The sequence below is a fragment of the Anastrepha obliqua genome, chromosome 4 (genome assembly GCF_027943255.1).
Source record: "Anastrepha obliqua isolate idAnaObli1 chromosome 4, idAnaObli1_1.0, whole genome shotgun sequence".
Taxonomy (NCBI): domain Eukaryota; kingdom Metazoa; phylum Arthropoda; class Insecta; order Diptera; family Tephritidae; genus Anastrepha; species Anastrepha obliqua.
In genome coordinates, this window is record NC_072895.1 from 4,659,424 (window position 1) to 4,670,202 (window position 10,779).

Genomic DNA, 10,779 nt, shown 5'->3' on the forward strand with positions numbered 1-10,779 from the left:
GCCCTTTTCATTATACAAGTGTTTTTTCTACGTCTCTGTGTAGTCACTTTTTTGTTGTTGCTACTTGGCATGGGTGCCCCTGTAAGCAGTACGTTGTACTTCACTTTGTTGCTATATTTTTTATGCTAACTTTTGTTGTATTTTTCTTGCTGCCTCTACGAAATATGCGCTTATTGTTGAGGCGGAGTTTTGAAAGCTGCCGCTACTTATTTTCCTTTCCCCTGTAATCCGCTCTTCTATCTTACTCCAACCTGCTATTTTATTTTTTCTTCTCTCACTACACCTCTCACCTTTTGCTTAAACACCCCTTGCTTGGTTGAATACGAATTCACTTCAGCTGCTTTTCTCACCATTCCAGCAACAGCAACAGTAACAGTAACAGTCGCTACCGCCACTCAGTCGCTGTCGTTGCAACGTCACTATTTGGTTTCAGTTGTTTTGTTGCTGCTTTGCCATTTTGGCTTTCGGATTTTGCTCTCAACTCAATGCTTGGCTTTTTTATTGCCGACTTATGCAAATTTGGAGTTAAAATTTACGCGATTTGCTTGAATGTTTGGACTGCAAGTGCAAATATTGTGACATAGGGGGGAAAATACAGTCGAAAAAAACAAAGAATTACTTAAAACAAGAAATGCAACAAAGACTGAGGAGATATAAAAAAAATATAATAACAATCAGTCAGACCCATTAAAATTGCATATTTTGTTATTCAGCTTGATTATCGCCTGGTTGTAGTAAATATGTTAATTAATTGTGGACGAATTCTATGCATGTGTGTGCGGTGCAACAGACATGAACCAATAAATGAAATACACATACGAAAAAGTGTTAAATGTTCACGCAATCTCAATGAACACAAGTTTAGGTGTTATCACGAAGATCTTTTTTGAGAAAAAAAATTTCCAATTACATCCTCAAAACTTCAAATATCTGTGCTTGATATGCCGTCGCCATGTGATGCAGGCCATTTATATATAAAATTTGCGCTTACACTCTTTTTGGGTGTTTGGCCGTACTCCTCCTCCTATTTGTGGCGTGCGTCTTGATGTTGTTCCACAATGGTAGGACCTACATACAGTTTTACGCCACCTCCGAATGGCAGATGAGTTTTTATGAGGAGTTTTTTCACGGCAGAAAATAGTCATTCATTTCTACATTCACGTTCTCGTTTGAATAAAATCTTTTTCCCACCAGTGATTTCTTCAAAAGGGAGGGAGCCAAGCCTGAAGAATGCGGTGTACGTGAAATGAGTTGGAGCCTTATTTCCATTAATTTTGCGACCATAACTGCTGAGGCGTGAGCTGTTGCGTTGTCGTGATGGAAAAGGAAAATCGCTCGACTTCCTCGATTCAAACGAATACCAAACTCAAAGAAATAGACCGATCTGATGCTACGACGAAATGCTACTAACCAAGCATGGCCTCGATAAGCGCCAGTAGTGCCATCTCTCTACCATTTCCTAGTATCTCCATTGCTAGGTTAGGTATATCTGGCTAATTCGAATAGATCCCACATAGACCACAAGGGTCCACTGTGTTAACACAATTGTGTTGTTCTCGTCCCTAGAGAAGCGCTCTCGAATTCTTTTATTTGTTTCGTTGGCCCACCTAAGATCCTCCCGTCCGGTAGGCGTAAGAGAGCTCTTGGTTCTAAGCCTCGTTTCGATTTTAATTACCGCCTTGTATTCGGAAAGGGCTTTCTGACCTTCCTTACTCGGCTTCTTGCTTGGTTCGTTCCTGCCTTCGGAAGCAGTACCTGGAGGGTTAGCCTTTAGATAAGTGAGCACAGCTGTATTTAATGTCGTCACGCTTTCTAGGTCCAAGTCTGTTTCGACTGACCACTTCGATTGTTTTGCAGTGGCATTTCGACTGCTGGGACCTGCAACCACCTCAGCAGATGTGTGAACGCTGGCAACACGGCGGGGAGAATCAAGCTTCCCCCGTGCCCGCTGTTGGAAGTAGCCGATTATTATTATTATTATTGATTGGCTGTTTGTGCACTGCGAGCTGAATAGATCTATTGTGCAGTCATGTAGCCTACTGGAACAGTTTTAGGCTATTAATAAATCCTAAAACTGCTGCAGGCTTATTTTCTATCAGGAGGTTTGGATTTATAGCCCCATTACCCAGGTGGTCTGCGTTGTGCCACTGCTGGGCAATGTCCTGTTAGTAGTTCAGTGTAAAGTTTTATGTCCTTTCTGCTTAGATTAAGGATTGCTCCCGTCTTTATCCGTTATGGATCTATGAGTCTTTTAGATTGCCACGATTGGGTTCTCCCGCAATCGGTTAGGCCTTGTTGTTCTTGTTCACGTAGAAAGGCACTTTTGAAGCTGTTATTTACCCCACAGAAAGGTTCAGGACCTATGAAAGGAGTGTTTGCACCCTTGTCTGTGTGTCCGCAACTTTATTCCCTTCCCGGATTCCACATTAAGGCAACAAAGTTTCTTGATGCTAGGGTGTTGAGGATTTTAAAACATTCCCAGACCAACCTAGATTGGAATGAGAAGCTATCCAGCGATTTTAGAGCTGCTTGACTGTCAGAGAGAATAATGACCACTTTGAATTTCTTTGAGAAATCTAGCAGCCGATACTCCGATATCCGATATCCCGACCCGAATTTCATCCTTTCTCGACGTCATGCTGATTTTATTGTTCAGGAACTCCTCCCATCGCGTTATATTCCTACCCGCTAGGCACCTCTTGTCCATGACTGTAGGTGCTGGAGGAACACATACAGACTCTGTGTACCGCATTTGCTATATCTCTTACCGCCTTGCACCTCGCATCCTCGCCCATTTTCTGATATCAAATTTCGAAAATTCGATTTGTAGAAGTGAAACGGGGGAGAAAAGAGCAAGGATTTCGAGACCCATTGTCCAGGCGGCACCCTCCCGGAGGGTTCAGTCAGAGGATTTTTGCCACTTTTTGAGGCTACTAAGTACACAAACAAATTTGATGAGCTCATTATTTGAAACCTTAGGAACGCAATCTATATTTTCCATTAGCCAATAACAGAGAAATATTTATTTTTTGTGGTCAGATTTCAATGCAAGGCCGTAAAGTATTTTTTTGTCAATAAGCTCGGTTTTACTTAAGGCTAACTAATTTATATGAAGTTTGGGCTTTGGTTGCAGTATAAAATCCCCGAAGCCAATTGATTTATTCAAATTTGAAGGACGACAATAATTTATGATGAATAATACCAAACTATTTTTACAATGTTGATAAGGGATACGTTCCACAGTTAACAAAAATATTTAAATATTTGCCAAATTAATCATACAAAACAATAATTTTTATCACAAAAAACAAAACAAATTAGAATTCTTATAAAATTAAAACTCAATCCATAAACTCATACAACGTATAAAAGTTTTAATTGAAATTAGAAATAAAAATTTGTTTCGCATCTATTCATATCTGCTTGCATCACTTAGCAAGTATCAACGTTTTTTGTATGCTGGATTAAAAGGTCTATAATCAGTAGATGCATCAAATAGTATACAAAAACAGTTTTTGTTTTTCTTGACATATTTTTTTGTAGTAGTGTGGCACCAAATTAAGCGTCTTAAAAAAAGATAGGTGGCTTGTCAACAGGATTTTGGCTTTCAGGGCATATGAAACGAAAAAGTTTAACTGATTATTATTCTGTAGGCTTGTCATTCTAGCAGGTGCTACTTTCGTTTCTTTTCAGCCCTAACTTTCCATTCATTTTTTCAAAAGTCCGCCATTTTGTTATTTTTCAAACAAATTTTCCCATTACAGCGCCTTAACAGCAAAAAATTGTTTATATGCACACGTAAATTCCTTATAAGGAGAGCAAGTGTTACCGGATTCTTACTAGAATACAGCAGACCTGTTCTCAAAGATACGGTCTTTTTTGGAAAACCGAATTCTGTCCGCACGTATGCTATATTAATTAAACTGAAGTTATTTTATCAAAATAAAGCTACGTGATTTAAATTGAAAATTTTAAAATTTTTAGGGGCTTCAACAGCCCAGATTGGGGTGCTCAAATAGTTCTTAGCCGAAAAGCCAAAAATCTCTTTAAGAACATCCAACTCTTGATTAAATTATTATTTTATTTATTTTAAATTACTAAGGTTCACCAATGCATTTTTTTTCACAAAATTTTCTTTCTTGTTACGAGTTTAAAAAAAACAAATATATTTAAAACACATATATTATATACATATATATATATATATATATATACATATATATATATACCTTTAACCGATCCAATAAGTACTAACCAAGTCCGACTCGAACTGGAGTCAGGGTCTTGGCATGGAGCGTGCACTAAAATTTCAACAGGTTACGGTCTTGTATAGCCTATTATAAACAATTGTATAAGGGGTTAGGGGTAGTCAGAATTTTCAAAAAATTGCATTTATTTTGCATTTTTTTAAAGTATAATAAAGAGGTTATGAATGAATGGATTGCGCTATTAAAAGATGATTTACAATTTTTTATGGCCGGAATTGATCTGGACAACGTTTATTTTCAACAAGACGGCGCCACGCAAGCAAACGAAACCATTGATCTTCTACGGGAAAAGTTTCCGGACCGTGTTATCTCTCGGAGAGTTGACCACAATTGGCCACCGAGATCTTGTGATTTAGCACCATGTGACTTTTTTTTTTGGGGCCACGTGAAAGAGAAGGTATATGTCAACAGCTCAGGGTCGATTCAAGACCTCAAAGATGTAATTCGTGAGGCTATCGAGGACATCGGACAGCCACTTTGCAATTCGGTTTTGGAAAATTTCATGAAAAGGATATTGTCCTGTAAGCGTGGTCGTGGCGGTCGTTTGCCTGATGTTATTTTCCACTATTAACGGCATACTTTCCTCTTTATAATGAAATAAACATCCGATCATTTTTATTAATATAAAATAAAGCATTTTTCTTTGAATATCAAAATAACACCTCTTATTGGAAAACACTTTATCTGAAAAATTTTGTGTGAAAATTTGAAGTGAATCCACCAAATATGTACTTTTCGAGTTATTCAACAACTAACAAAGGGCGTTCGGGCGCTCCGAAGCGTTCGAGAACAAGTAGCTAGCAGCAATATAATTTCAATAAAATTTATACTGCTTTTGAAAAACATAAAAAACTCGTGCTTTTTTTCGTGGATTTTTTTTTATTTAATTTTTTTTAAACAATTAATTGTCGGTTTTTTTCTCGAAAATATGAAAAATATTTCCTGAGGTCGCCATATTGTTAATTTTGAAAAGTAAAGCTTCTATCAGGAACAAGATTATCTATTAATAAAACTAATTTCTCTTGTCCGATTGATTTTCGATGAATCTCCAAAGTCTTGTGATGATCACCGCAAGGGACTGCTGGAGAAACTTTTACAATTATAAATTTTTTTTTTTTAAATTTTGCTAAAGTCAAGTCGAAACATGATGTATTAATGCTATGTTTTTATTTTTGTAAAAGAAAGCAATTGACTAGCAAAAAAAAATTATTGAATATCACAATTTTTTCGGACCGCATAAGCAACTTGAAAAACTAAAAAAACAGTCGCTACTAACCAAATCAAAGCAGACAGATGGGCTGGTCATATCTGACAGATCTTCTGATGATAGCCCTTTTAATCCAGTACGAAAAAAATGTGCACACCTACCATCAAGTGGCAATGCATTGCGAAACTTATTTTTATTCCTAATTTCAATTTAAAATTTTATATGTTTTTTGTATTTTTGAATTAAATTTTAACTTTTTACAATTTTTTTCTTCTTTAAGAAATGTAAATGAAATTCGGCCGCCGTAGCCGAATGGATTGGTGCGTGATTACCATTCGGAATTCACAGAGAGGTCGTCGGTTCGAATCTCGGTGAAAAACGAAAATTAAGAAAAAGTGTTTTTCTAATAGCGGTCGCCCCTCGGCAGGCAATGGCAAACCTCCGAGCGTATTTCTGCCATGAAAAAGCTTCTCATAAATATATCTGCCGTTCGGAGTCGGCTTGAAACTGTAGGTCCCTCCATTTGTGGAACAACATCAAGACGCATACCACAAATAGGAGGAGGAGCTCGGCCAAACACCTAACAGAAGTGTACGCGCCAATTATTATTATTTTTTTTTTTATGAAATTTGTAATGTAGTTGTTGTTGTTGTGGCTTTAACAGTAACAGTTTGTAATGTAGTGGAACATAACTGCTAATTTAGCATATTCAGCTTTTTTACATGATTTTTATTTTTGTATTCGTTTTTTATCCTTCTTCCTCTTCTTAGCATCACAGTCCTTGGTGAACCATTGCTTCATGCACAACCTTGGGCCAACTATCTCTATCTAAGGCGACCTCCTTCCCCCGCCGCACTTTTAGCTTTTCAAGGTCAACTTCCACGTCTCTCCATCCCTTTCCGGGGCGTCCTTTTCTTCGGCCTCCAACAGTGCATAATTGAACTGCCTTTCAAGTTGTGCTCTCCTTGGGTTTTCTAAACATGTTTCCGAGCCATCTTATCCCCTGAGCTTTTATAAATCTTATCACAGTTTCGTTTTTTGCTAATAGTTGCAGCTCATGATTATATATAATACGTTAGGTAACGGCTTGCAGTCTTGCAGGACCATATATTTTTCGCATAATTTTTCTCTCAAATACTTTCTTACAGTTAGCTGATTATTGTCAGTAGTTTCTAGCGTCCATAGTTCGCAACCATTGGTAAGCACGGGGCGGATCAAGGTTTTGTATATCTTTAACTGTTGGTCGCGAGATAATAATTTAGACTTAAGTATGTAGCTCCAAATTATAAAAGTAAGACTTATTTGCTGCTAAAACTCTATCACTTATTATCAATGATGTGTCCTTTTTGGCTGATATTTTGATACCCAGGTAGGTAAATTCTGCATAGTCGCCGATCAGCAGGTCGTCATGCCTTAAATCGGAGCTGGATCGGACCATAAACTTCGTTTTCTCTGTGTTGATTCTTAGCCCAGTATTTCGTATTATTTTTTCTAGTTTTATGAAGGAACTCTTTAACTCACTTCAGCTTTTCGCCATAATAAGTACCTATATCATCTGTATCATCTAGGCACAAAGCTGGAACGGATCGTTGTACTTATATTTAGTCCCATTTGGATTTATTTCGGGTATTGCTGCGACGAAAGGTGTCCGGCGTGTAAAAAATGGGTTGGTTATATAGAACTGGTTGTTGTAGGAATATATGTAATATGTACAACGTAGAGAAAAATAAGGTGGCGACGATAGTGGTAGCACTACTTTGCCGTCTGAACAGCGACTGATTGGACGATTCCCTCACAATTTTGTTTTTTAACCATAGTTAATGGTCAAACCCAGTAATCTATCATCCTCGATTCTTGTGTAAGGCGGATGTTCGATTACTTCAGGAAGCATCTTCGTGGTAGTATACCAGCTACCCAGAGGGGCATCTCAGTGAGCTCACTCACTCAAACTCAAAAATAGTTACCGATTACTGATACGACAAACTTACCGCCATTTATTGAAGACAAAGAGCTTGAGGACAGGTGCATGAGAACAGGATAATTGCTCACTTTATCACGCACGACGCCAACCACTTTTTGGCATGCTCACTCTAATAAAATATTTTAACACCATTTTTTCTTCGCGCGGCCCTACTTAACGCGAATGTCTTCTTATTGACCTCAACTGCAATAAGGTCTAAATCATAGAACTTCTGAGTTATGCTACTACAGCAGCAACAACATCGGCAGCCGGTCTCTGCGCTAGTGGCTTTGATGATGTGAAAAATAAACTTTTAAAAATACATTCAGATTTTAATACAAATTTTAGTATTTAAATTTAAAAAGCTTTATGTGACATCCGAAGAAAAGTACGCCTAGTACCATAAAAAAAACGATTTACGTTTGTAAAATTGCTACCGGCGCATTATAGGACCAAAATGACTGATATCGTCTATAAGTGCGTATTTGCGGCCTTGTCTTATTTTATGACTTCACCAAAGCCTAAATGCAGAAATTCAAATATTATCTAAAAATCATTTGCTTCACACCCGATGGATTTCACCGAACAAAGAGGTTGTCCATATCTTAAAAAAATATCATTGAAACCGTTTAAACTCTCTCGCACTACTGACATTGAATTTTTTTTCAACGACTGAGAAGTAGAGAGTCGTTTTTGCACTTTCCTGAAGAATGTCGCCCTTTAAATTTATAAATACTAATTTGGTTAATTAATTTTCCCCTATTTAATCTTAAAGCCAACACAACACATTTTGGTACCAATAGCGCCATCTGTTGGTGTGTCGTATGCGCACATTAATGCTGTTCGAAAAATTGGTCTAAGAAAGACAAAAAAGGGCGCCAAAATAAAATATGCAACAAAAGAAAAATCATTGCAACAACCACAACACCAGCAAGAATAAAGCGCTAGCCGACAGCAGCAGCAAAATAAAATTTAACAACATGAATGCGAAAAGCAATAAAAATAACAACGTGCAATGAGGTAACAAAAACAAGAACTACCTACATGTGTTCTTGTTGTTGTTGGGCGCTGGTGACGACAACACCTGCCGCTGGCTGCGGTAGCGGTCGACAGGCGGTTGTTTTATTCCCCGCAGCTGAGGCGGATTGCATACAAAGCAAAAACAAAAAACGGGTAAAAAAGGCAGTCAAAAAATACAACCAGCCACCCCTCACCGATCGGAAACGCGCATGTGAATGTGGTTTCGAGCGCGGAGATTGGCAGGCAGTTGAAACAAAAATCAAGTTTTTATGCCCAAGCGACAAAGCTACAGCAACAATAAATTTACACAACTTCCAATAAGAAAAACAAAGGAACGCCCCTTCCAATACTACTTCCAAGCGACAATGCACCACTACTAACAACGCCAGCGCACTGACAGACTGCCTTTGCCGCCTGAGTGAGACACGTAGCAGTTGTAATCTCAACAACAACAGCAACAACATGAGTGGCGAGCAAGCAGCAAATGAAGGCACGAGCGCGCTCCGAAGCTGATTAAGCGAACTAAGCGCAATGAAGAAGCGAAACAAAAATGGCGTACAACAGCAATGGCAAAAATAACAAAAACAATAACGACAGCTGTGGCTGTAGTGGTTCATGCATTTGGTAAAAGAAAAGGGAGCAAAATCACTACAAACAAAAACCAGTAAAAATTTGTCTAAGAAATTATGCGTTTGCGCGTAAATTTAACACTTAAGAGCCGCACTTTATTGTTGCTCTCGTAATTAGATTACCATTCCAGGCAGACAACCAGCCAGCAAGCCAGCCAGCCGTTGAGCCAGAGACAATTTCCAATGCGAGGACACAAGCTCAACGTCTTTCAGTTCCTCTTCAAGTTGTATACGCCTAATCTGCCGGACAACGCGGACAGTTAGTCCACCGCATAGAGAACTTGAAACATTTCATTCATTCAATTCTTACGCTTAGCGACCACTGCCGACCAAGGCAAACAAATCAACTGTGTGAGAAAAATGAAACCGGAAAACCTTTGCAGATCGAAGAAGACAACAAATGGACAACTGAAAATATAATAACTTACCTAACAGCAGCAGTAAAAACAACAGCAGCAGTTGGCGTGATAAAATATACACAAACGCAGCTACAACAGTACTATTAGAGGCATATTTGTTGTAGCACTAGTACCTTGAAAGCCAAGCCGACATTTTGATTAATGTCAAAATAGACAGTGAAATAATACAAAACACAGCGCCGCATGTTAACAAGAAGTAGTAAGCGACAGCAGAAATAACAACGCCTAATCTTAGCTGTGCGATAACAGAGTTTAATTGTTTAGAAATACGGATATATTTATAGAGGTTGGAAATAACAATAACATAAAGTCGTAAAGAAATAACAGTAACATATTTATGTGCATTTAGTGGTAGGAGTGTTCGCACATTGAATAGACTATCTCCTTGAGTTGAAGAGGCAGTTGAAATGGAGAGTGTTTGAAGCGCTCACTGGACCTCCGTTGTGGTCGGTGAAAAAGTACGATCGATAGTTTTTTTATATCCCTTTATAATTTTTGAAAACTTGCGCTTTTTGTTACCCTAAATTTGTGTTGCACGTAGGTTGTAAAAAGTGAAATCAAGAACTCGGTAGCGTTAAAGTTTTTTGGTTGCAGCGCCGACGCAAGTTTCTTCAATCTTAACACTTCAGCACTTCAACGGTTGCTTCAAAAATTGCATCGCGGTGAAAGTAGTAAATGATTGCTCTGATGCTACACATTTTTTACACTCGCTTAAGTTTAAAAGATAACACGCGATAGGTCAGTTCTTCATAAATAACGCCCACTTTAACTTTCAACTTTTCATTACCTGATTGACGAAGCTGAATTAATTTGTGCGTGTGCGGCTGAGTTACTATTATTATAGATTCAATTTCATTTGCTCAGCGCTTGTTTTAAAGAAAATATGTAAATTAGCTGCGGCAGTATAATGAAAGAATTAAGTCTACGCAGTATAGCACCTTAAGGACGCTAGCTACCACAGAGCATTTGCATTAACTGCAACTAATTAGCTGAGAAGCTTTTCAGAAAAAGTTTAATGTACTCTTGCAGAATTAAAGCCAACGAAGAAAAACATTTTTCCCTCACATGGGCCTCTAACTTGGTGCACTCTCCGCTTACTAACTAGAAGTGCCTGGTGGTTTTGGCAGTGTGTAATGCCACTTCAAAGAATTATATGGCTGACTAGCTGATTGGTATTGGAAAGGTTCTGTTTTGAGAATGAGTAAATTCAGTTATGGCAAAGGTACCAGAATATTTTATATCGTACAATCTTTAAGAGCTCGATCGTCCGCGAGTC